The sequence below is a fragment of the Ceratotherium simum genome, chromosome 13, assembly GCF_057802395.1.
Source record: "Ceratotherium simum simum isolate JZ-2026a chromosome 13, ASM5780239v1, whole genome shotgun sequence".
Classification (NCBI taxonomy): domain Eukaryota; kingdom Metazoa; phylum Chordata; class Mammalia; order Perissodactyla; family Rhinocerotidae; genus Ceratotherium; species Ceratotherium simum.
In genome coordinates this window covers 26675620-26700295 of record NC_141912.1, presented here as the reverse complement: position 1 = coordinate 26700295, position 24676 = coordinate 26675620, and the positions used below count along the sequence as shown (strand labels likewise).

The 24676-nt window shown below is 40.3% G+C and overlaps 4 non-coding genes across 4 annotated transcripts; all 4 read left to right on the top strand.

The window, feature by feature from the left end:
* Positions 1-2254: 2254 nt before the first annotated feature.
* On the top strand, positions 2255-2336 carry TRNAS-AGA (transfer RNA serine (anticodon AGA)). Its single transcript has one exon. It is a non-coding gene; the product is annotated as a tRNA-Ser (tRNA).
* A 2757-nt stretch (positions 2337-5093) lies between these two features.
* On the top strand, positions 5094-5165 carry TRNAM-CAU (transfer RNA methionine (anticodon CAU)). The gene has a single exon. It is a non-coding gene; the product is annotated as a tRNA-Met (tRNA).
* A 1364-nt stretch (positions 5166-6529) lies between these two features.
* TRNAK-UUU (transfer RNA lysine (anticodon UUU)) lies at positions 6530-6602 on the top strand. The gene has a single exon. It is a non-coding gene; the product is annotated as a tRNA-Lys (tRNA).
* A 6497-nt stretch (positions 6603-13099) lies between these two features.
* TRNAD-GUC (transfer RNA aspartic acid (anticodon GUC)) lies at positions 13100-13171 on the top strand. The gene has a single exon. It is a non-coding gene; the product is annotated as a tRNA-Asp (tRNA).
* Positions 13172-24676: the final 11505 nt, after the last annotated feature.

The window sequence follows — 24676 nt, the reverse complement described above, 5'->3', positions numbered from 1 at the left end:
TTCCTGCTTTGGTTAAGATGAGAGGTATTCATCCAATGTTTACTTTCCATTCTGTCCCGTAGTGACATTTTTAGTTAGTCCCCCAAATTAATAGCCTTCAGAAGCTTTTCATTAACTACAGAAGACAATCGAAACATATATGCTTGGACTGGCAAATAGCTATTGCAAGAGCCTATTTTGTATGCATAACGATCAGAGCTTCGTTGTTTTGGATTTTTGTTTGGTTTTGGTTTTGGTCTTCATACAGAGAACCTAACATAGTTTTAAAGTCAATGCAGAGTAGTAGAAATGTGAGGAACTTGAATCAGACGAGTATGTTTGAATTTAAGCTCCATCACCTGCAAAAATGTGTTGTGTGGTGTGATGTTTTACATTAGTTTGACCATCTGTGAACATTTCCTTCATCTCTAAATCCCCTCAAGATTCTTGAGGGATTAAAAAGAATTTATGTAGGTACTTTCCATAGCAAACCGTACGACAAGTAGCAGTTGCTCAAGAGACCATTCACTTCACATTTCTATTTACTACCTCTGGCATTTACACGGTTTGCAACAACCCAAATTCCCCGTTCCATGGCCTTTTCTGAACTACGGTGTTCTACCTTCCAAACACTTAGAAAATGTGCTCTGAGTCCCCCTTTTCTGCCAATTAATAATCTTTCACACTTAACAACCCCCTACCCTCTTGCTCATGTGCTCTGTCATTCAGCCATTGATATCCCAGTTAGCACTTCTCTCTCCCTCTTTTGAACTCCCCAAACATACTGGTGTTATAAATCAGATGAAAAGCTGAAAACTTGACTTTCAAACAAATATAATATGAAAACAGTGTCAAAGTTTTAATATATCACTAATTAATGAGTAAGCTGATAAAACCGCTTCAAAAGAGAATATGAAGAGGAGACAACACACAATCAGAAAGGCTGACAATGCATAGTTTTCAATTTACTCAAGAAATTTTTCCCTATGGTGCTCATTAAATGTTTGTTGATTAAAACAATTACCATAATGAAAGATAAATAATGTCCCTAGCACCAATGAAAATTTACATTATAGGAGCTATAGGCAAATCTTCACCGACTTGTAATTCTAATATCCCTACTTTCATTACCTTGTGTTTTTATTTCATAAAATACAACTAACATATTTGAGTTCTATTTTTCTTTTAGTTTTTTTTTCTTTTGTGAGGAAGATTGGCCATGAGCTAACATCTGTGCCCATCTCCCTCTATTTTGTACATGGGACGCCACCACAGCACGGCTTGATAAGCAGTGCATAGGTCCAAACCCGGGATCCGAGGCCATGAACCCTGGGCTGCCAAAGCAGAACCCGTGAACTTAACCACTATGCCACCAGGCCGGCCCCTCTTTTAGGTTTTAATATCTAACTTTAGGGAGATTACAATATTTTCTCTCTTTTAAGAGACATGGTGCTATCTTTTTATACTAACAGGAAGAATATCTATGGTGTATTATTTTAATTTCAGGATCTACAGACTAAATACAAGCAATCACTGGCTGATTCTGCAGTCAATGTACAGCTATTTTCTCTCTTTCTCATTTAGAACTTTTAATCTAGTTTTCATGTTTCTTTATTAGTCTTTCATATCTTTCATCTCAAACTCTGTTATATTGATTCTCAAATATTCACTTAGGTATATTTCTTTTACTTTTTCTCTCTTAATTTGTATAACATTTGTTATTTAACCTTTGAGTGTTGAATGATGAGTATGATATTTTTAATGAAAAGTTCCTAATTTTAATATAGTCAAATCTGTCCATCTTTGTCTTTATCATTGGAATTTTTTTCTTTTATTTAAAAGTCCTTTTCTATCTTTGATTCTTAAAGATATTCTTCATTGGTGTCCTCTAAATGTTCATATTTTCTCTTCCTTCTGGAATGAAAGTCACTTCAAGGTCAGTTCAGTACAATTCGATTCAGATGATCAAGTTAAAAAAATCTACTGAGAGAGTACCACAGGCGAGTGTTAAACAGTGAGATTTCAAAATGAAGGCTCCACGTTCTCCTCTTGAAGACATCAGGCCCCTTCTTTGAGAATCCAGGGCCTGTCTTTTCAAAGGTGAGAGTGTTACCGCACAAAATTGAGACAGGGGACGTGTGCCCACAGATCTGTCTCCCTGATTCAGGATTTGGGGCAAAATTTGAGAGGTTTGGGAGAACAGGTTTGCACACAGAAATGCTGGTGGGACAGGTTTTCATTGGCCACTTAGGCTAAGGAACAACAGAGATCCCGCGTAGTCGTGGCCGAGTGGTTAAGGCGATGGACTAGAAATCCATTGGGGTCTCCCCGCGCAGGTTCGAATCCTGCCGACTACGATACCTTTAAGATATTAAATCTTTTGACACTTTCTCGGTTTGCTAGAAATTTGATTGTTACCCAACATACCAGGGAAATTGGGGAGCAGGACCAGCTACGTTTTACAGGACCCAATGAAAATGGGGGACCCTTGTTCAAAAAGCAGGAGGAAAGTGCTGTTAAACTTATGAAAATATGCCCATATGAGGGTGGGTTAGAGGCTGACACCCAACTTACCCTGGCAATGCCAGCCTGTCAGCCTGGGGCAGGGATGACAGTCACTATGCCACACCCCGAGAGGCACGAGGGTTAGGTTGCCAGACCCTGGCCCCACTCCCCTAGACCTCCTATGGGGCTTACTGATGGAGGCAGGTGTGGGAGGGGGATCAGGAAGGAGAGTGGGGCAGGGGGCCAGCGGCAGGGCGAATCGGCTGCTGAAAACACATCTCTGGGAGGCAGGACCAGTGAGAGCAGAGGCTTCAACTAAAGCCCCATGCCTGTGCATACTCCACGTCCTATTGGACCTCACTTGCAAAACACATGTTTCAAGATAAAACTATTAAGAATTTCAAGAGAGCAATTGCAGATCATTAAACCCCAGGAGCAAGGCCCTTCTACGTGCGGGTTTTGGGGGAAGGGGTGAGCTGTGCTACTGCATAGGTCTCAGGCCCATAAAGCTGGCCGTTTTGGGGAATATAAATCACATTCAGCATCTTGTAGGAGAGATACTGGCTTGGTCCCTCTGGTGATGAAAATGTCACCTGCAGCTCCTCTAGCAGCTATAAGCTGTAGCTGAATTGTGACTGCAACATAGACCTTCTAAATAAAAACTTGAAGCAGCTAAATAGAAATGGAAAGATAATTTTGAAGCTAAAGATGAGGCAGTAAGGAGTGAGTGATAGCAATGAAATATATGCGGCTTATTCCCTGGAATCCAAAGCTAAATAAATGCCCACAAAGAGGGAGCAACCCACAAGAACTCAGGTTAGTTTTGCTGGAATGAGAACATTTGCACCGAAATTTTGAACAGTTTTATAGAGGACCGCTAACAACACCAAGGCCCGGTCTACGACTGTACCTCATCGCGTTTCCAGACCTTCCTTTCAAGGTTTTCCTGGGGGAACACTCACTTAAGACTAAAAGTTACTGGCGTACAAGAGCAGAGGCCAGTGATTCTCTTTTTGAAGGTGGTAGTTTTATTGTATTTAATGCATTTGGGAGGTTATTGGGAAGGAAACCAGCTGGAGAAGGGATGACCCCATGGCCTCTTAGGAGGCCTTAGGAGGTCTACACAAATTCTGCAGCTTTTGTAGCAGAGGAAATGAGAAAGAGTAGAACCAGAGCCCTGCAGAATTAAAAGGGGAATTGAAATGGAAAGAACAGTTCAGAAAAGGGATCAATCAGCATCTCCTGAGGTTGGACTTTATGCAGCAAAAATCACCCATCTGGATTTGGGATACTGGTGGCCAGGTTCATCTTAAGAAACTAGAGTTCTCTCTGCCCCTGGAAAAGGATGATTTCTGGTTCCTTAAGAAGTTTGGAGTATTGATAACCTGTTTTTGTAAAACTCCATTTAAAAGTTTCACCTCTCTAGTAGCACCTCTATGTCCAAGACTTTTTTTTTTTTTTTATGTTAGAGCAATCCAAATCATACAAATGAATGTGGCATGTAACCATGATGCTGAAATGGGAGAAGTCTGGTTTTAAATAAACAGGCAGCAGGTGGCCATGGGCTCAGCTGCTAACAGAGATTCCAGCAGGGGAGGATCACTTTGGACTTTGATAACTGTAAGGCCAAGTGCCTAGAGAAGAAAAGGAAAAATAACCTGTGTGAACCAGGAGGATGCTTCAAATACGTCTGAGTAAGAGGGAGTGGCTTTTTCAAGGATGCTCCTAGGACATCCTTGGAAGGTGGGAGAAAAGAAAAGAGACAGTCGATCAGAGGAACAAGAAGGAAAGCTGAGGGAAAGGACGTTACCTAAGAAATGACAAGATGGAAAAGCTTTAAAACGGCTTTGCAGGATTCCTTTTCTAGAAGAACCCAGCTGCGCTGACAAAAACGGGTCCACAGACAAAACTAGAAAGCGATCCAAGCCTGTTTTCTCATCCAACGTCTATAGTCCAAGTGGTCAAAATATACAGACAGACACACAAACTTATTCAATCTTGTAAATAGAAATATCCGCTACAATCTTGTGAAGGAAATTTCATTGTGGTGGGGGAAACAGAACTGCACCTCCTGTGAGTCGGTTATGTAGTTTCCACGTCTCCCTCAACTCTGGGAGTTAGATTCTCAGATGTGTTTTCTTTTTCTTCTTCTCTTCCGCCACATCTTCAGTTTCTCCTTGGTCGCTCCAGCCTGGCGGGGGACAGAGCCACACGACCACACAGTGCCCCTGCCCTGTCCTCGGCCTTGCCAAAGACGCCGAGGAGCCAAGGCATTCCAACTCCAGGGTCAGTACGTGCGCTGTGGGAGATGCCGGGAAAAAAATCAATTCTAAATCCATCCCTACAAATTAGTGTATGAGAACGGGTTGAATACCAACTTCCTGAGAAAGGGTTTCAGAGCTTCGGTTTTCTTAAGTTGCAAAGGCGCAGACGTCCTAAGAGATTTTCTTGCCGGCAGCAATTTTGAGAAGGAAATGTGCGGCAGACCCAGAATAAAAGACGGAGGTTAGAGCTGGGTGGAAGAGAGGGAAAAAGTATTAATAGACCTGGACGTTTGTGTTAAGACAAGTACAAATTAATGAAAAATACGAAAGCATAAGCAAGTAGCGAGCAGAGTGGCGCAGCGGAAGCGTGCTGGGCCCATAACCCAGAGGTCGATGGATCGAAACCATCCTCTGCTAGCAACTCTGTTTTCACACGACGCCGCATCAGCACAGGTTATTATCTGTTTTGTCAAATTCCAAGATTCCCACAAGAACACCAGGCAGAGGAAACGAAGTCCAAACACTCATAACGGTGACACTATTGACTTACACTCCTTGTTCTCTTTTGAATCTTGATGAAAATTGGCCATTATCAAGATTGTATTTATCAACATTTTTAAAGATCACAACGTATTGGGAAACAATGCAGCATCTGTTTTATTGTCTATATGCAATGATATTCCTTCTCCTTCCAGTCTTTTGCCACATCTTCAGACTCTCCAGGTCACTCTAACACTGCTTCTGCCGAGGTGGTAACACGTTTCATGAACGAATGAAGACCTTCCATGACAGAGGCCGTGAACACTATTTCACCTGCCTGGTCCTTCCTGTCTTTAAATAGGATGGAGTTCGAGATAAAATATGGAGTTAAAAAACAGAATAGGACAAGGATAAATGTGGACTCTCGGCGTGCTTGTGGGGAGGCGGGCAGGGCGCTACCTAGTAGTTTCACTTTCACTGAAGGACGTAATAGACGAAGAAACGGCTAAATTGGTAAATGAGAGGTTGGAGAGACGAGGAGGCGAGGACAAGAGCCGAGCTGGGAGAAGAGGAGAGAGGAGATTGGGGAGAGAGTGAAGAGAAGCAGCGAGAAGGCAAGGTGAAGAAAGGTGGGCATGCTAAAAAATGAGATGCACGAAAATTTTGGAGAAGAGGGTTTTCAGTGAGTTAGTTTCCCGGACAGAAGCAGCTCTTGGAAGTGGGCGTCACGTTTGTATGTTTATTTGTTGCTCTGGCATTAAGATTCCAGGAAACCCCAAACTCTGAAAAAAAAAAACACCGGGGGAAACAACGGGAATTGAAATACTTGCCTTGGGCCATAACCTTCATTCTTCTTTACCCACTTTTTGATTCTCCTAAAGTTTTTTCCCACCTACTGAAGTCATTGGTGGAACGGGTACTCGGTAAACTGGTGAAGGAGCCTGCGCGTCCGCCCTAAAGCCGCCTCTAACTAGTAGGTGCGGCCTCTAAGGGCTCTGTCTGCAATCATTAACTGCAGGAATATTCACTCCCGGACAGATCACACCCTATTCTGAGCCAGACTTTCCTCGTCATTCCCCCTGCAATAAATACCACCCAATAATCGTCTGGGTAATGAAAACACAGTTTGGGGGTTTAAATGGAATGATGGATACAATAAAGCTCGGTTCCAGTGCTGAGTCCTTGGGCATGTAACCAGTACCGTTAGAAGACCCTAGTACTTTCATCATAAGATCATAAACATGACTAGCACTTAGTGCTCGTAGTCATTTTATGTAGTGAGTTAAAAAGACTGTCGAGGAGCCTGGATAGCTCAGTTGGTAGAGCATCAGACTTTTAATCTGAGGGTCCAGGGTTCAAGTCCCTGTTCAGGCGATTCCTACGACGTTTATTTTGGTTAGATAATAGAGCCCATTTAGGAACATCTCTGGAAGTGGGGAAACCTAACAGCCAAAGCTGACAAAACCATTGCCCAAAAACAGTTTATGACTAGTCTTTAATTATCCTTTCCCAATATTAACTGGCATACTTCCCCAAGTTTCCAAGAGAAATTGAAAATGGGCAGCATATAAAAATAATACACTAGCAATAGAATTACTGAAAAGTAAGCCATTTTAAAATTCTCTTGAAATGATTCATTAATCTGCAAGTGTGGGGGAGCAATTTAGGTGGAACTGACTAGAATGTAAGAGAGCAGTGACTGCATAGTCTGTCTCTGAGGTTCCCCATGGTTTACAACAGCTCTTCCCACACAGAAAATTTGCGCCACCTTGCAAAAGTTACTAGTTGAAAAACCCATATCCAAACACATTTTGAAATTGTACTAGCTGTCTTTTTTGTGTTTACATTAAAAAGTTTCTGTCATTACTCCAGGATTTGCCTTATGGTTCAAAGCCCTAATCACGGGCTTCTTGTACATGACTTCCGTGGGCAGTATGAAACAAAGGCACTGAGAGTTCAATGTTGTTTATAGATTTTTGGTCTTTAGCTTGATGATATGGTCAAAATAATGCACTTAAAAGTTCATTGTATTAGTGTTCACTCTTTCTTTTTGCTTATATTATTAATTTAAAATAATTAGGTCCATACCATTTTGAATCTCTGCTGCATCCTTGTTTATTTTATTTATTTTTGTACATGCACGAAACACAACATCATTCTGACAGCCAAAACTACGCAGAGAGAGATACTCAGAGAAATATCACTCTGCCTCATTGGTTCTTTCCCCTTTCTTCCCTCCATCCTTTTCAAACCATTCCCACCTATCCTCCGTAATCTTATCAGTTTCTGGCCTATCCTTCCTGTATGTCCTTTTGAATAAACAATCAGATACATAATTTTCTTATTTCCTCTTTTTTCTTAGACTAAAGATAGTATACTACATATATTAATTTGCACTTAATCTTTTCACTTAATAATAATCCTAGAAATCTCTCCATATCAGTTCATAGAGATCTTCCCTATTCTTTTTTACAGCTGCGTAATTACTCCACTGTGGGGAAGTAACCATCTATTTAACTATTCTCTCATGTATGAGTATTTAGGTTTTTTCCAATATTTTGCAATTGCAAAAATTGCTGCAATATATGTGCATGTGTATTTTCATTTTGTTGGAGATAGATTTTCAGGGTAAATCATTAGAATTGAGATTATTGGGTGAAACAACTAACGTATATGTAATTTTATTAGATACAGCCAAATTCCCCTCCATAAAGTTCTTATCAATTTGCATTCCCACCAGCAATAAATGAGTGCCTACTCTCCTCAGCCTTGACATACTTTTTAATTTTTGTAAATCTGATAGCAGAAAAATGGTATCTAGATTGATTTCAATTGCATTTTTTTATCTATTAGATTGTTTGGACATATTTTCACATGTATAAGGGCCTTTCCTTTAGGGAAAGCGGAATACCCAGAAATTTCAAGGAATTGCTAGTCAAATATCCCAGTTGGCATTGATATCTAAGAATCCAATGCATTATCAGGGCCTCCCTGCTAGAATGGGGACACATGAAAGCCATGTAATAAATGGAGTCTGGGCCCAGGTCCAATGGGTCACTGATATATCTGATGTTGTTGTATGTGTACTCTCCAATACATTTTGTGCAAACAATCTCTGTCTCAGGGTCTGCTTCCTGGGAACCCAAATTAAGTCTCTCTCAGAGACAGAGTCTTGAGTTTAATATTATTTCTTTTTTTATTGATAGAAATATTTAAGTATGTAAGTTTTCTTCTGATTACTGCTTTAGCTGTATCCTTTCAGATTATCCTATCAAGTATTTTTGTTTTCTAGAAATTGTACACTTTTTGTTTACTTTTTCCTTTGGCCCTAGATGTTAAAACAAAATTTTATCATTTTTAGGTGGTCAGAAAATGTTGTTTCTGTTATTACTATATTTTAGACTACATAAAGTTTTTCTTGGGGAGGGAGGGCTAATATATGAGCAATTTTCATGAATATACCGTGGGCAATTTTCTCATTTCAAGACGCAGACTTCAGAATCTATACATCAGAACTTTCACACATCAAACAATGAGCATTTGAGTTGTTTCCAGATATTTGATGTTGTACACAATTCTACTATAGACACTTATGCACATACTGTACAATATAGAGGTACAAGCATTTCTTGTGTGTATGTTCTTAGAAGGCAAATTGTTGATTTGTTAAGTTATGTAAATGTTTAACTTTTTGAGGTAATGACAAACTCTTTTCCAAAGTTGTAAAAATGTATGCCTCTTTCTTAGTCCGCAGGGGCTACTATAACAATTTACCACAGACTGGGTGGCTTATAAACAATAGAAATTTATTTCTCACAGTTCTGGAGGCTGAGAAGTCCAAGATCAAGGTGCTGGCAGATTCAATTGTCTGGTGAGAGCTTCCTAGTTCATAGACTGCTGTCTTCTTGCTGTGTCCTCAAGTGGCAGAAGGGACAAGAGAGCTCTCTGGGGTCTCCTTTAAAAGGGCATTAATCCCATTCATGAGGGAGAAACTTATGACCTAATCACCTGGCAAAGGTCCCACCTCCTAACATCATCGCAGGGAGGATCAGGATTTCAACATATGAATTTTGAGGGGACACAAACCTTCAGTCCATAACACTCTGCCCCATGTAGTTCAGTCCGAGTCTAAGGGCCTGGGAACCAGGAATGGCAAGGGCAGAAGATCAATGTTCCAACTCAAGCAATCAGACAGGAGGGATGAATTCTTTCTTTTTTTGCCTTTTTGTTCTATTCAGGCCCTCAAAGACTTGGATGATGCCCACCCACATTGGGGAGGGCAAAAGGCTTTCCTGAATCCACTGATTCAAGTGCTAATTTCATCCAAAACACCCTCACAGACACACCTAGAAATAACATTTAGCGAAATGCGAAATATCTGGGCACCCTGTGATCCAGTCAAGTTAACACATAAAATTAACCATCACAATCTCTTTTGGCAATGTATAAGGGATATTGTATATTCAAATCCTCTCCAACCATTGTTATTTTTGTATTAATTTTTATTCCATCAAGTGGAGGTAAATGGCATCTTATTGTGGTCATGGTTGCATTCCTTTATCACAATGAGGTTGAATATCTCTACCTAGGTTTGGATTTATATGTTTGAATTTTTTTCTAAATGCTAGTTTATTTATCTATTGGACTGCCCATTTTTCTATTGGGTTGATATGCTTAACTTATTAATACATGGAAATTCTTGATATATTTTTTGTTTTTCTTTAATCCCTTGCAATTCAATTCAACTATTTGAATTGCAGTTAATCTTTCTCAGTGTAACTTGTGTTTTCATTTTAAGCTATAATTTGGCTAAGAAAAACTATTAATTTCATATGCACAAATACATCAAGATTTTCTTGAACCTGTAGCATTTCTGTGTCATTTTTAACTAGTCTTTCCAGACTTTACTACTCCAATATACATTCTCATGATGTGATGGTCACTAGCCTATTAATTCTCATATTCTTCTTCACCCTTCTCCTGCGCTAATCTATATGAAAGAGGGCTGAACTCCTCAGGCTGCATTTCCCAGGCTAACTTCCCGCCTGTTGGCAGCTTAGTTTAGTAACCAAATATATTGTGGAAGATTAGAGCACAAATGGGATAAACTAGCCAGATAATTTCTACTCTCTCTCTCTACTTTGGGCACCATCTATGAGAATAGCTACACATGCTCCTCGGCTTCAGTTCTCACTGAACAGGGCTGGTATCACTAGACCTTGGGTCTGGATGGTTTCAATTCCTGTCTCTTCCTGAAGGTATGATGGTACTTTGCTTTTCTTTTTTGGGAGACTTTGAGGACATCTTCATGTGTACAGAGCATTAACTTTTTGAATGTGAGTTAAATTTTGGTAAAATGCTGATATTGGATGATGAGTAGCAAAAGGGATGGGCCTCACATGTCTGTTTGTGCTCAGATTTATTCATCACCTTTTTTGTGCTCTATACCACAAAGATGCTGGACTGTATAAACTGCATTTCCCAAACTCCTTCTCAGATGGCTTCTGGTTGAGCTTAACCAATGTTAGGCACTGGATGGAGATTAGGGGTAAGAAGGAAGAGTGAGAGCTAGATGTTACCTACTACTGCTTGGCCTTGGTTGCATCTCTTCAATGCTTCAAATGCTTAAAGGGCGAATCTGCTATGGTTTCAGGTTCTTCCAAGTCGCCCTGGCTTTTAGCCTTTAGTGGCTTCCTGCTGTTGCTAATCTCTTTCCCCTTTGCCATATCAGCTCTTCTATCACTGCTGTAGCCAATTTACTATATTAAATTTCTCCATAGTATTACCTAGAATAGTATATACAGGTTCCTGATGGATTCATATATATGCTACTGAGAGTTTTAAATTGAGTTTCTGCCATTTACATTCTTGATCTTTCTGGTATTAATCTTTATCCAATTTCATATTTTCCCCCCATGGGAATAGTATATTTTTCCTAGTCTCATTTATTAAATAGCTTCAACTCTCCTCTGACCTGACATGACACCTCTGTCAATATACCAAATTGTATATAAGCATAGATCTCTTTCTGAGGTCTCTATCCTATTTTGTCAATTTGAGGTTCTATACGGTACCTGTATTGTAATATAGTAATTACTGGAGTGTCTATTAAGTTCTGCAAGCTTGTTGGCAATTCTCTCCTTATTTTTAGTAAAAGTGTCCTTGCTATTATAGGCTTACATACACTTACATACACTTACACTTACATATACACTTATACATATGTACACTTATATGTACGTATACACTTACATACAATTTTACAGCAGTTTATTAGTTCTTAGAAAACACTGTTGGAATGTATATTGGAACTACATCGAATTGATAGGTCAATTTAGGAAGAAATGATGTCTTTGAAATATTAAGTCTTTCTATCCATAAACGTGATCTATTTCTCCATTTATTTAGGTCTTTCATGTCTATTTTGAAAATAGGCTATTTTGTGATTCTACCTCTTCTAATATTTTTAGAAACCTTGTATTTTTTATCTATCAGGTATCATTACATCATTACTTAAGAGCTTTGTTCTCCTCTTTCTTTAGACAATATCTTTTGTTTCTTTAGTCTGAGCAACGATAACATAAGACTGTATAGTCTTCCTCCGCGCCTCCCTTCCCTCTCACCCACCCACAACCAATTTTAATCAGTACTTTTACAACTCTTAATGTATACTGTGGTGCGGTTAACTAAGTTTATGAATATAACACTTTATCCTTCATTCTTAATTGTAGTGGGTTAAACAGTGTCCCCTGAAAATTTGTGTTTATCCAGAACCTCAGAATGTGAACTTACTTGGAAATAGGTTTGTGTAGATGTAATTAGTTAAATTAAGATGAAGTCATACTGGGTTAGGGTGGGCCCTAAATCCAATGACTGGTGTCCTTATAAGAGAGGGCACACAGAGATGCAGAGGGAAGAATGTCATGTGATGAGAGAGGCAGGAATTGTAATCATGCAGCTACAAGCCAAGGAACACTAAGGATTGCCAGGAACTACCAGAAGCTAGGAACAGGCAAGGAAGGATTCTTCTCTAGAGTATGGCCCTGTTGACATCTTGATTTCAGACTCCTAGTCTCCAGAACTGAGAGATAATAAATTTCTCTTTTTTTTAAGCCAACTCAGTTTGTAGTAATTTATTCTGGCAGCCCTAGGAAACTTACCAATTTTCTCTCAGTGCATACATTCATTTCAGTAATAGATGTTCAGGTTGTCTCCAATTCTCTGCTTCCTTGAATTACTACAATGACTATCCTCTGTGAAGCCGCCTATGCAACTGAGCTGGAATTTCACTGAGGAATATTCGTAATAGTGAATTAAAGGCCATACAGAAACAAACACTTATTTAATGCAAATGCTGCAAAATCTAAGACCTAGACTTTAAGACTTAAGTTCTTACCTTTATTCCATGTAGAAATTCATACATACATGTACGCTTCTTATCATGACAAACTGAAACAGAGGAAGTACATCTAACTCACGTTGGTCTGAGAAAATGTCCCAGGGGAAGCTGACACTTGAGGTAAATCTAAGATAAGAAATAAACTTGAAGTGAAGAAGAAGAGAAGTTATTCTGAGCGGAGGGAGCTTTTTTTTTTTTTTTTTTTTTAAGTTTAATGCATTCCTTGCTGTTAATGAACATTTCTTTGTTATTAGTGATATAATCATTTACAGCAATGTCATAATCTGTTGTGGGGCTGTCGTTTTCAGACTTTTGAAGTAACACGGAGACATACGTTTTACAGAATCTTGTAACATATTCTTATTGTGAAGATCCGCGAATTTCCCACCTATTCCCTGCCCAGAAAAAAAGTTCAGGACCCAACGTGTGGGCGCCTCTTCAATAGAGAGTCTTTTCCGCTCTCACAACGTCCTCCTCGTTAGTATAGTGGTGAGTATCCCCGCCTGTCACGCGGGAGACCGGGGTTCGATTCCCCGACGGGGAGACTGCAGATATTACTGTTTTGCCTGGGGTATTAACAGTAGCAATCTTTCTCTAGGTTGCACCTCAGGAAAGAGATCCTTCTGCTTTGTTTCTAATAGCAATCTTTCTCTAGGTTGCACCTCAGGAAAGAGATCCTTCTGCTTTGTTTCTATCTCTTTTTGCTGTAGTTGTTTTAAGTCTAATTCCCGCGTGTTGGCTTAGCAATGCGTTCACTGAGCAAGCGACGACCTTTGATGGAAATCCACTGCCGCCTTCCCTCTGGGAGAAGTCACCGAAGGCGCGGGGATTCAAAATGTGCCCGTTTGGCTCTGGGAATATTCCAGGACTTTTAACTAGGAATTTTCATTTGTCGACTGTTTGAGGTGCGAGAGATGCGTCTATCGTTGCTGGTGCGTGTTCAGGCACGCTAGGTGAGGGTGAGAGTCGGTAGGGGCCGGGTTGGGGGAATAGGTGTCTTTGGGGAAGAAAGGAACGAACTACTGGCGGGGAAGGAAGGTAAACTAATGGAAGTGATGCTCTGCGCGGAGGAACCCAAGATGGGGCGATGTGGCCAGGGCAGGGCGAGCCTTGTGCATGGAAGACTGGGAGGAGAGTTGAGGGGGCAAGAGCGAGAAGAAACCTTAGGTGAAAGGGACTGTAAATTGGTCCCACAAGAACAAAACTACAAGCTTGTCAGTAAGAATCAGAAGCTTGGAACGCCGCAAGCAAAGATACTGGCACTTAAAATCAGCAGAGCACCCTGCCATATGGTATATCTATTCCTGTGGTAACACTTGAGCAAAGTGTCTAGGCAACACTAGATCAAAATCGCTTTCAGGAAGGATAGATTTATAAAAAAAAAAAAAAAAAAAAAGAGAGAGAGAGAGAGAGAAAGACTAGATGAAGCAGCAATTCCGAGATGTCTGTGAATTAAAACAGCGGGAAAGGACGAGCTTCAATGGATCTGGCAAAAAAAAAGAAAAAGAAAGAAACAAAAAGAAAGGAAACAACCTAAGATATTATTTTTAAGCCAATGTAGAGTAAAGGAAAACATAAGCGCTCTGCCTCAAGTATATATGTGTTTGAATTTAGGTTCCATCACATTCCCTTACATATTGGGTAATGTCTTCCTTTACTTTGTCCTCGGTCCCCTCCCTTCACCTGTACATTTAGGATAACAATTCTACCTCATGATTCTTTTTTTTTTTTTTTTTTTTTGCTGAAGAAGATTCACCCTGAGCTAACATCTGTGGCCAACCTTCCTCTGTTTTGTATGTGGGTCACCGCCACAGCATGGCTGTTGATGAGTGATGTATGTCGGTGCCCAGAACTGAACCCAGAAGCAGATAGCATAGAACTTAACCACTAGACCACTGGGCTGGCCCCTACCTCATGATTCTTGAGAAAATTAATGAATGAGTGATTAATGGAAAACTGGTTAATAATCCATATGAACACAAAATGTAAGATTTGATATTATATTTTCTATTGGGCAAAATTTTTTTGAATGGTATGGACAAATATCGTTTGCATTAGTATAAGTTATCTACAAGTCGACTTTTTCCATACAAAGCTCTAGAATAGTTTAGTAAATAGAAATTCAGTTAAAGGTGCACACTCAGATAGAATCAAATAATTTCCAGAAGCCCATTAGGCAAGGCCTGACACTTCACTGAAAGGACACCCAATAATTTTCTGTTGCCCATTTCCAAGACTTTGACAATTTTTTCCTGACACATGTGAACCTTTATATAAGCTGTTATATACTGTTTCAAACTGAGTTAATCTGGAAGTGTTAGCAGAGATGGAGATACCTTTGATCAGGTCACTGTTTATCCAGTAGTAAATCTAGTTGTGTATGTTTTTAACTCTAGTACTATGGTTGGATAAAGCATTTTGAAGTCTTTTATACTTTCCTTAGTTTACACTGTTACTAACAGACTCTTCATCTGAATGAAGATGAATGAAATCAAAGACATTCTCAGGTAGTTCTCCATGATCTTCTTTCCATCACTCCCTATCTGCTCACCCTCATTTAGAATCTCTGTTGTTTGTGGTATGAAGGGACTTCAGCAAAGAAGATCAGCAGATAGCATTAATATTTCCAGAATGCAAGTTACTTTTGTTTTTCTAGGGCAATAAAAAGTCTGAGTCTATTGAGATGGTCAAAACTTGGCAGTCCAGAGATATAGCTAAGGTCATTAGAGGCTCTACAGTCTGTGACTGAAGTAACTCACTCCATATATCAATCTCTTCAGGGGAGTTTTCTAAGCTTTTGTCACCCGTGTATGCCCTAAGCAGCTGGAAGGACGTTTAAAGGTGCTTAACGCTTCCTCAACGCTGTTTCTCAGAGCTTTGCTGGGAAGAAATACCGGGTCAACTGGCCTGAAGCAGATTGATCCCAGCTGCAAGGGCAACGCTTGTGCAGATGGCCTGGAGACGACCAAAAGATGCCCTTTACTTCATCTTAATGCTAAAATCTCCGCCCTGGGAGGAGCTAGGCCTTATTAGCATAACATGCGATGTACGTGAGAGCATGTTTTCAGACTGCATCTGTGCAAAGTAATACCCACCTCTACATGTGATGACAAACTTCCCTTTCAAAGATTCATTCTCCACCTGAAATAAAAGGACCTGCCTCCCTTTGTTTGAGGAGGACCACAACTTTGGAAATGGTTCCGCGTGGTCTCCTATTGGCTGCAAATACACTTTACTTTGTGTGACAACTACTTCTAGTGGAGAGCCTGATTTTAACTCACCAGGAGGTGAACTCAATTTGGTTTGGTACCATTTTCACTTCATAGCTGCCTTTTGGAAGATAGGGAGCAGTGAAATTATTTATTTGTGCAACTGAAATAAGTTGTTTTAAGATGTCATCAACAGGGACTGGTGCCACTTACACCACAAAAAAGGTAGTACGGGATGGCCAGCTACTTTGCACAACAGCGTGTAATTGACTCATATACTGGAGCCCAATGGAATAAAAACTCTTCTGCAAGTGATTACCACTTATCTCAAGGATGTTACAATTTTGTTCGGGAAATAGCTATACTTTGAAACAAACTTTTGAAATAATTTTTTTTTTTTAATTTTGAAAGACTTTGAAAAAACTTTTGAAACAAACTGCATTACATAGAGTTAGTCTACACGTCTAAGGTAAGTGCTCCTTGAGGCATCTTGGAGCAATAGCCTTTTTATTCTTAAGTCGTCTAGGCCAGAGCTTTTCTCACTTTAATGGGTTTACAAAACACTGGGAATCTGGTTAAAAAGACGATTCTTGTTTGGTAGATGTAACATGCATAAGAATCACCTGGAGCAATTGGTAAAACACATGTTCCTAGGCTTCACCTCCAGAGATCTTGATTCAGTAAGCCTGGAGTGTGGCCTGAGAATTTGCACTTTTAGCTGGTTGCTGGGTGCTGCTGAAACCGCTGGTCAGCTGACTACTCTTTGAATAACACTGCTGTAAGCCAGCACATCTCACACTCTAAAGTGTGTCAGAATGGTCTGGGTATTTTGTCAAATGCAGATTTTCCTCTAGTAGATCAGGAATATGTTTGGATATTCTTAATTTCCAACAGGGCCCCTGGGGATGGAGATGTTGCTGGACCAGGTTCTGTTACTGCACAAAATTGGGGTTCTCTGCCCAATGCACATAAACAAGCCAATTAACTATGGCATCAGCCTTTGTGAAAAGAAATCAGCTTTATTCTGCGAGATCGATCTGCAGGGAGACATGGGGTGTGTGCCCTCGGATCTATCTCCCTGATTCAGGATTTGGGGTGAAATTTAAGAGGTTAGGGAGAACAGGCTGGCACACAGAAACACTGGTGGGACAGATTTTGATTGATGGGCTTCAAGTATTTATGGAAGGTTTTAAACATTTATGACAGAGTTCCAAACATTTTTGATGAGATGGGGAAGGAATTTTAACACCAGATATTCCTGAATGAGGGACCCATCCCTTCTGGTAAGAGTCCAACTGTCAAGTTCCAGTTGTGTCTTGGTTCTGTGGAAAGGAGGATCTTTGGTTCCGAGGTCATTTCAGGTCACGATTTCTTCTTTTACACATGCCCTGGCTATGTGACTTTGTAGATTTTCTGAAAGGCAATTCTTAATCACTCTGTTGATAAGAGATGGGGTCAGTTGAACCTGTCCTGGAGGGCCCATGGTTACAGATCCACCCTTGGAAAGCTCTTGATGGTTCCCAAATTTACTGTACTTTAGGGTAAACTGGGAGCTTTAAAAATCCCTGATGGAGGATTGGCACCCTATAGCAATTAAATTAGAATGTCTGGGAGTGGGAGTGAGGCTTCAGTAGGTTTTAAAGATTCCCAGGTATGATGTTGTGATTTATAATAATATGAAATATATAGTTGGTTTTCCTGCTATGTCTGGCACAGAGCTCCTCAAACTCTTGGAATTTCCTAAATGAGGAGAGCAATAAAGGTGTCTTTTCTTACGTTAATGATGTGACTTTTGGACCCCATGTAAGGATGGGAGCTGGTTGCCAAGACAACTAACTGTGTGATTAGAGGGTTGGAAATTTTGGTTTCACCTCTCCCCCACAGCCTTCAGGGAGAGGTGAGGGGCTGGAGGTTGAATCAATTGCCAATGGCCAATGATTTAATCAATCCTGCCTAAGTAATGAAGCCTCCATAAAAACCCAAAATGCTTGGGTTTAGAGAGCTTCCAAGTTGGTGAACACATGGAGGTTCTTCGAGAGGGTGTGGAAGCTCCTTGCCCTTTCCCCATACCTTGCCCTATGCATAACTCAGCTGTTTCCGAGTTATATCCCTTTATAATAAACCTGTAATCTAGTAAGTAAAATGTTTCTCTGAGTTCCGTGACCTGCTCTATTAAACTAGTCAAACCCGGGGAAGTTGTGGGAGCCTCTGATTTGTAGCCCATAAGTCAGAAGTACAGGTAACAATCTGGACTTTTGACTGCCATCTGAAGTCCAAGGAGGGGATCAAGGTAATCTCCAATTTGTAGCAGGTGGATCAGAAGCACAGTAACAGTCTGGGCTTGTGATTGTCATCTGAATAGGGGGAGAGGGGACAGTCTTGTAGGACTGAGCCTTCTACCTGTAGAGTGGGACACTATGTCTGCTAGATAGTGTTGAATTGAATTCAATTCTCCGATACCCTGATGATGTCCAAGAATTGCTTGTTGAAGTGTGGGGTACCCTGTCTCCCCATATTGGAATTGGATCTAAGAACCTAATTTACCAGGTTATCTCAATATGCCCCAAAGTTTGGGAGCCACTGACCATTTCTCTGTCACTAATTACTCTGATTATGTTACTAACATATTCAAATTTTTTATTACATTTTAGATGTCATCACCATTTCTTTTGACACTTATTTTCTGTTATAACAAGATGTTCAAAGCTTATCTTTTACCTACCCTTCCCCAGCCCAAGAATCCTGGTTCCTTTTAATGCAGAATGGTGTTAGAGCCCAAGATCCGGTGTACTATTGCTATGGGGTGTCTTTGATTCTTGGCCCTTTAAGCAGACAGACCTAGGAAATATATGTACACATATATTCATCTACATACACATACATACAAATATATGTACAGTTAAAAAGATAAACTGAAGTATATTAAAAATTTTGAGTTTATTTGAGCAAAAATTGATTCGAATCAGGCAGCATCAATCTACCAGATAGAAAGGAGCTCCGAGGAGCTATACACAATGAGTGATTTTTATAGGCGGAAGGGAGCAGGGACATGAAAGTTATACTAGGCAAGAAAAAAACAAATGCAGATTGGTTATTGCAAGGTTACTTTCCTTCAGGGGATGGCAGAGGTCTTTCAGACAGATTACCTAACTAGTGCTGTTCAAGCGATTCCTGATTGACTGGTTTAAGATTCCATTTCTAGGAGACCTGAAACTGTAATTAAGTTAAGTTTTGGTTTGATGACTTGGGCTTAGCATAAGCAACTCCATTTTGGGCCTGTTGTCTTTTTTTGTGCGTGTGTGTGTGAGGAAGATCAGCCCTGAGCTAACATCTGTTGCCAATCCTCCTCTTTTTTACTGAGGAAGATTGGCCCTGGGCTAACATCTGTGCCCATCTTCCTCTACTTTGCATGGGACGCGGCCACAGCATGGCTTGACAAGCGGTGCGTCAGTGTGCACCCAGGATCCGAACCTGAGAACCCCAGGCTGCCGAAGTGGAGCACACGCACTTAACTTCTGCGTCACCAGGCCAGCCCCTGTTGTCTTGTTTTTTAGCAATACATATATATATATATACAAATGCACACACATACACACACGTACATAGCAGTAAATGTTTAACCACCATTCTTGCAGTGGTGGTGTTGGGTGGGGAATGCTGATTTATAGTGTTTGCTGAGCTGGTTTCTGTGGTGTAAATATATACTCTTATCACGGCAAATTTCAAATTAACAATGGTTTAACAACTGGCTTGGAAAATTCCTGAAAATTTAACAAGCTGGTTCTAGCACACCACCAGATACGCATATACATACACGTATACATGTTTTAGAAATCATAAGTTTACATCAATACCTACAATTCAAATTCATGCCCACGGGTTTCTTTCTTGTCTTCTCCCATTCCATATTGTATATCCCTTCTTTCACAGCAATAACCGGGACTTCCCAAAGTATCATGTTTTTCATTGGCTCCATTCTATAGTTTCAGAATTGTTTCCCCCCTACTACTACAGTAAACAAATTACTTAAAAAGTTCAGAATTTGTTTGCAATTCAACACACACACTCACATAAGTGCGCACGCACACCTGTACACATATACTCTATTCTGTGCCAGAATGAGGCTATATAATAAATACTGTGTTCATGTGTTACTTGAGTTCTTCCTTCTTACTTTTCTCCCTCTATCCCCTCTTTCTTCCTTCCTTCCTTCCCGTCTTCCTTCCTCTTGTCTGGTTACAGTATTAACTTGAAACACAATTAAGCTCATTTTTTTCAGTTTGTGTACTAGTTTTAAGAATTTTTCCCTTCCCATTTTTACCAATTTACTTTTGTTTTTGAATGTGTAGTATATTAACCTGCTTTCAAAAGTTAAAACGACGCAGAAGGTATACTTAGAGAATGTCACTCACTTTCATATCCCTTCACCCTTCTCCTACCTAGAAGATAATCAACTTTTTTTTTTTTTTTTTGGTGAGGAAGACTGTCTCTGAGCTAACATCTGTGCCAATCTTCCTCTATTTTGTATGTGTGATGCTGCCACAGCACGGCTTGTTGAGTGGTGTGTAGGTCCGCACCAGGGAGTCAGCCTGTGAAAGCTGGGCCATGGAAGCGGAAACTGTAAGCTCAACCTCTATGCCACCAGGCCGGCCCACTGACCAACTTTTTTATTCTGGTTTATTGTTCACATGTGTGTGTGTGAGGAGGCTGTGTTTTGTAATCATAAGCAGATATACACAGATTATCTTATTTTCCTTTTTTTCTACAGAAAAGTAGCATATTATATACACTTTTTTATATTTTGCTTTCACTTAATAATAGCTCACAGAAACAACTCCAGGAGATATTAAAGGAATAATAGAGATTTTCCTCATTCTTCTTCTTCTTCCTTTTTTTTTTTTTGTGAGGAAGATTGGCCCTGAGCTCACATCTGTACTCACCTTCCTCCATTTTTGTATATGAGTCACCGTCCCAGCGTGGCTTGAAGAGCAGTGCATCTGTCCATGCCCAGGATTCAAACCAGCAAACCTCAGGCTTCTGAAGTGGAACGCACAAGCTGAACCACTACGCCACTGGTCCAGTCCCCCTCATTCTTTTATATAACTGCATATTACACTATTATGTGTAGAAATGATAGTTTATTCAACTAACCTCCTATACTTCAATATTTAAGCAGTTTCCAATATTTTGCAGTTTCAAATAGTCCTGCAATGAATGTGTATATGTGGTTTCATATTGTTGGAAGCGTATCTTGAGTATAAATGTTTGGAGATACAGGAATGCCATGTTGAAGGATAAGTAAGAAAGAAGATGTTGGCTTGCAGATTGAGGTGTATATATTTCATCATGTTAAAAGACCATCCAGGGCCAGCCCCGCGGCTTAGCGGTTAAGTGTGCGTGCTCCGCTACTGGCGGCCAGGGTTCGGATCCCAGGCGAGCACCATCGCACCGCTTCTCTGGCCATGCTGAGGCTGCGTCCCACATACAGCAACTAGAAGGATGTGCAACTATGATGTACAACTATCTACTGGGGGGCTTTGGGGGGAAAAAAAAGGAGGAGGATTGGCAATGGATGTTAGCTCAGAGCCGGTCTTCCTCAGCAAAAAGAGGAGGATTAGCATGGATGTTGGCTCAGGGCTGATCTTCCTCACAAAAAAAAAAAAAAAAAAAGACCATCCATCCATGCTCAGGAGTGTTCACTAGGAAATGGTAATAATTTTATCAAAGCTCAGCATCTATGAAAATAATTATATGATTTTTTTCCATGTGGGGGGCAATGGCCTATCCCTTTTTGTGAGCTTCTTGAATGTGTGTCGTCAATGAACGTGTCAAATACATCTCAAGGGAGGATGTCATCAATGTAATATTATATCTACTCCTAGAGAAAGTTGAATGCAGTTAAGGTCTTGCCAGGAAAGATTGTGTACTATAGCAAGACTGATGAGATAACCCAAGAGTAGCCACCTAAATGCGTATTGTGTCCCTTCGATGATGAAGGCAAACTCAGATGCTTTGAAGTTGTTGAAATAGCCAATGAATAGAATATATTAGGCAAATCTGTGACTGCAAAGTGTACACAAGTTACTGATTGGATGGAGTCAGTAATTTCAACAATATTTGGTATTGGCGCCTTAATGAGTGACACCATGGAATGAAAGAGCAGTAATCTACCCTTAGGTGCCATTCTTTCTTACCGAGTTTAAGAACAAGCTAAATTGGGCTAGTAAATGAGAAACTGTGGAAATAATCACCCCTTGTCTAACTAGATCTTATATAGTGGGTTCATTACTTGAAGGCTCTGTCTTAATTTATATTATGCCATATTAACTACTGTAATTGGCAGGGGTGCAGAGGAGCTTCATAGATTCCCATTTTGTCAAGTTGATTATGTCAAAAACTTAATTTTATCTTAATTATTACTCATTAGGACAGAGTATCCATGCCTACTATGGGATATTTTAGGGCAATGGGAGCTGTGACCATAGGGAATTTAAGCAAGGCAATAGTTCTGACCGTTAAGGTCAGAATTTTATTATTTTATTTTATTTTATTTTATTTTAATTTTATTTTATGGTTGGTAACTCCTCTAAGAGTACAGGATACCTAGTTTAAATTTATTGGTATCACCAGGTATTGGGTACTTTGTTTAATGTAACTTGAGCCTTAGTCTCAATTAAGGCCATGAAGGTTTGCTGACTGGTGCATTTCAGCAGATGTTAAAGCTTATTTAGAACCTATGTTGTATACACACAAAAGGCAAATGGCACCTTTTAAATCTTTTATTGTATAATTTTTTAGTAAGTTTTGAATTTTGAATGGGGTTAAATTGGGGACCTCTCTTTCAGTATTTTATTTCCTCCCCCTGTATCCAGGGGGTGTGTGTGTGTGTATTTTGTTACTGGATTTACTTGGGGCAGAGAGGAGAAGTCTTCTCTATTCTGCTCGTTTTTATGTTTATTCCTCCAGAGAGTCCCAAATCAGTATCCTCAGGGTTTGGGGTGTTCTCCATAGCAATTGTTGCTTTACTAGGTTTAGGGAAACTGGGCTTAAGTTGAGTTTGAATTAACCCCTTGGCATGTTGATAAGACACAGCACTCAATCAAACTCAGAGTCTTTGTGGATCTATTTCACAGTTATCTAATAAGGTGATGGTGTCCTCTGGCTTTTCAAAGGTGCAGGGGCTGAAGCATTCAGGGCCACTTTTCATGGTCTGTGCCACGAGGGTGCCATGAGTGCCTATAATCTTCAGGATCAGGATGTTTTTTGATGTCAGAGGCATGGGCAATAGCAGCAGCAGCAGCAGCAACAGTATAGGGCCCTAGTGAGCCATCTGTCTTTAGGAGTATTGACCTCAGCATACCACGTGGTAACCGCTCTTACTCACATAGGCAACCACCGAATGGGTCTGTATACTGCACAACGTATCAGTCTTTCCCCGAGTGCTCTATAGAATGGGCCAATGCCTAGTTGAGACACGCAACCAGTGGTTGCAGGGTAAGAGCTGTTCCCCTGAACCTAACGTCACTCACAACTTCTGCTGGAATCAAGACCCAAGATTCAGTCAGAAACACACAGATAGGGCCAGGCCAAGACACATGATAGGACAAGGGCTACTTTAAGGAGGTCCTCAATATCATACTCCTGTCCCTAAACACCGATTATTAAAGCTTCCAACTTAGGTCTATTAAATCTATAACTGTCAGGACTCAGTAAATGCAGCAGAATCAGCACAGCTCAAAGCACAGGCTTGCCAGCAGGCAGCAACACATCTCAAAAATGTGCTAGCCAGCAGGCCGCGGCTCAAAGTACATGCTCACCAGCAGGCAGCAGAGCCAGTTAGCAATCCAAAGCAAGAGAAGAAAGACCCTTAGTGGTGGTGTCATGACCCAGACATCCTGTTCAAGGTACCAATTGTGCACACCCAGTAGAGATAGGATAGACTCCCTTCTCTCATTAATAGTTGGATGTTGCCATCCACCACCAAGAAGGTATGAAAAATGTATTACTCACATGTGGAGGCTTTCTAGGGAGAGCAGAGCAGGCACCCAGAGAGTCTACTTGGTTTGAGTGAAGGGAGGAGAGAGTGGTGCTGGATTTTTTTGTGGTTAACAAGTGAGGCCAGGGTGAGGATTCTCATATGCAGACTAGGGCTTTCATGGTTTGAACTTTCTGCCATGGCCAAGGAAGGAAGGGAGCACAAGCCCTTTCTTACCAGTTTGCCCAGATGTAGGGCAAAAGAAGAGGAAATGGTGAGATTGAAAGCTGTTAGCAGTCAAACATCAAAAGTGGAGTCAGACTCTTTATCACAATAATATTGGCACATACAGCATTTTGTTATTTTTTAAAATTTGGTTATCAAATTGTTCATGTCTAATTAAGCTATATTTAGATTAAGTAAAAAAAGAACATCGTATTTAATTAAAACCAACACAGTTAGACAATGTGAGGGCAAAATTTTTTAGGAAACTGGGAAGCCAGTCACAGAATAACACATTCTTTTTCTGTAGGCCTGTCTTCATCCAGGGCCGAGGAGGGAAAACACTCAAATTGGCAAGGCCTGATCATCTCCTTAACACTTCTAAATCGTGATATCAGTTCCAGCATGGTAGCATGCTAGAGGGAGTGAACTAGAAATATAGGAGAGTCGTTGAAATAATATGTGGGACTAAAGTAAAATGCAGGAAACTACAGCTAATATTATTATTGTTTATTATCATTTGCTGAGAGTATATTGTAAACATTTAATGTTATATTAGACTTTAGAGAATGCTAGAGCTGATAGAAAGCAATTTCAGTGGAGCACTGGGTGGGAATGAGTAAAGGGGTGAGGGAATTGTAGT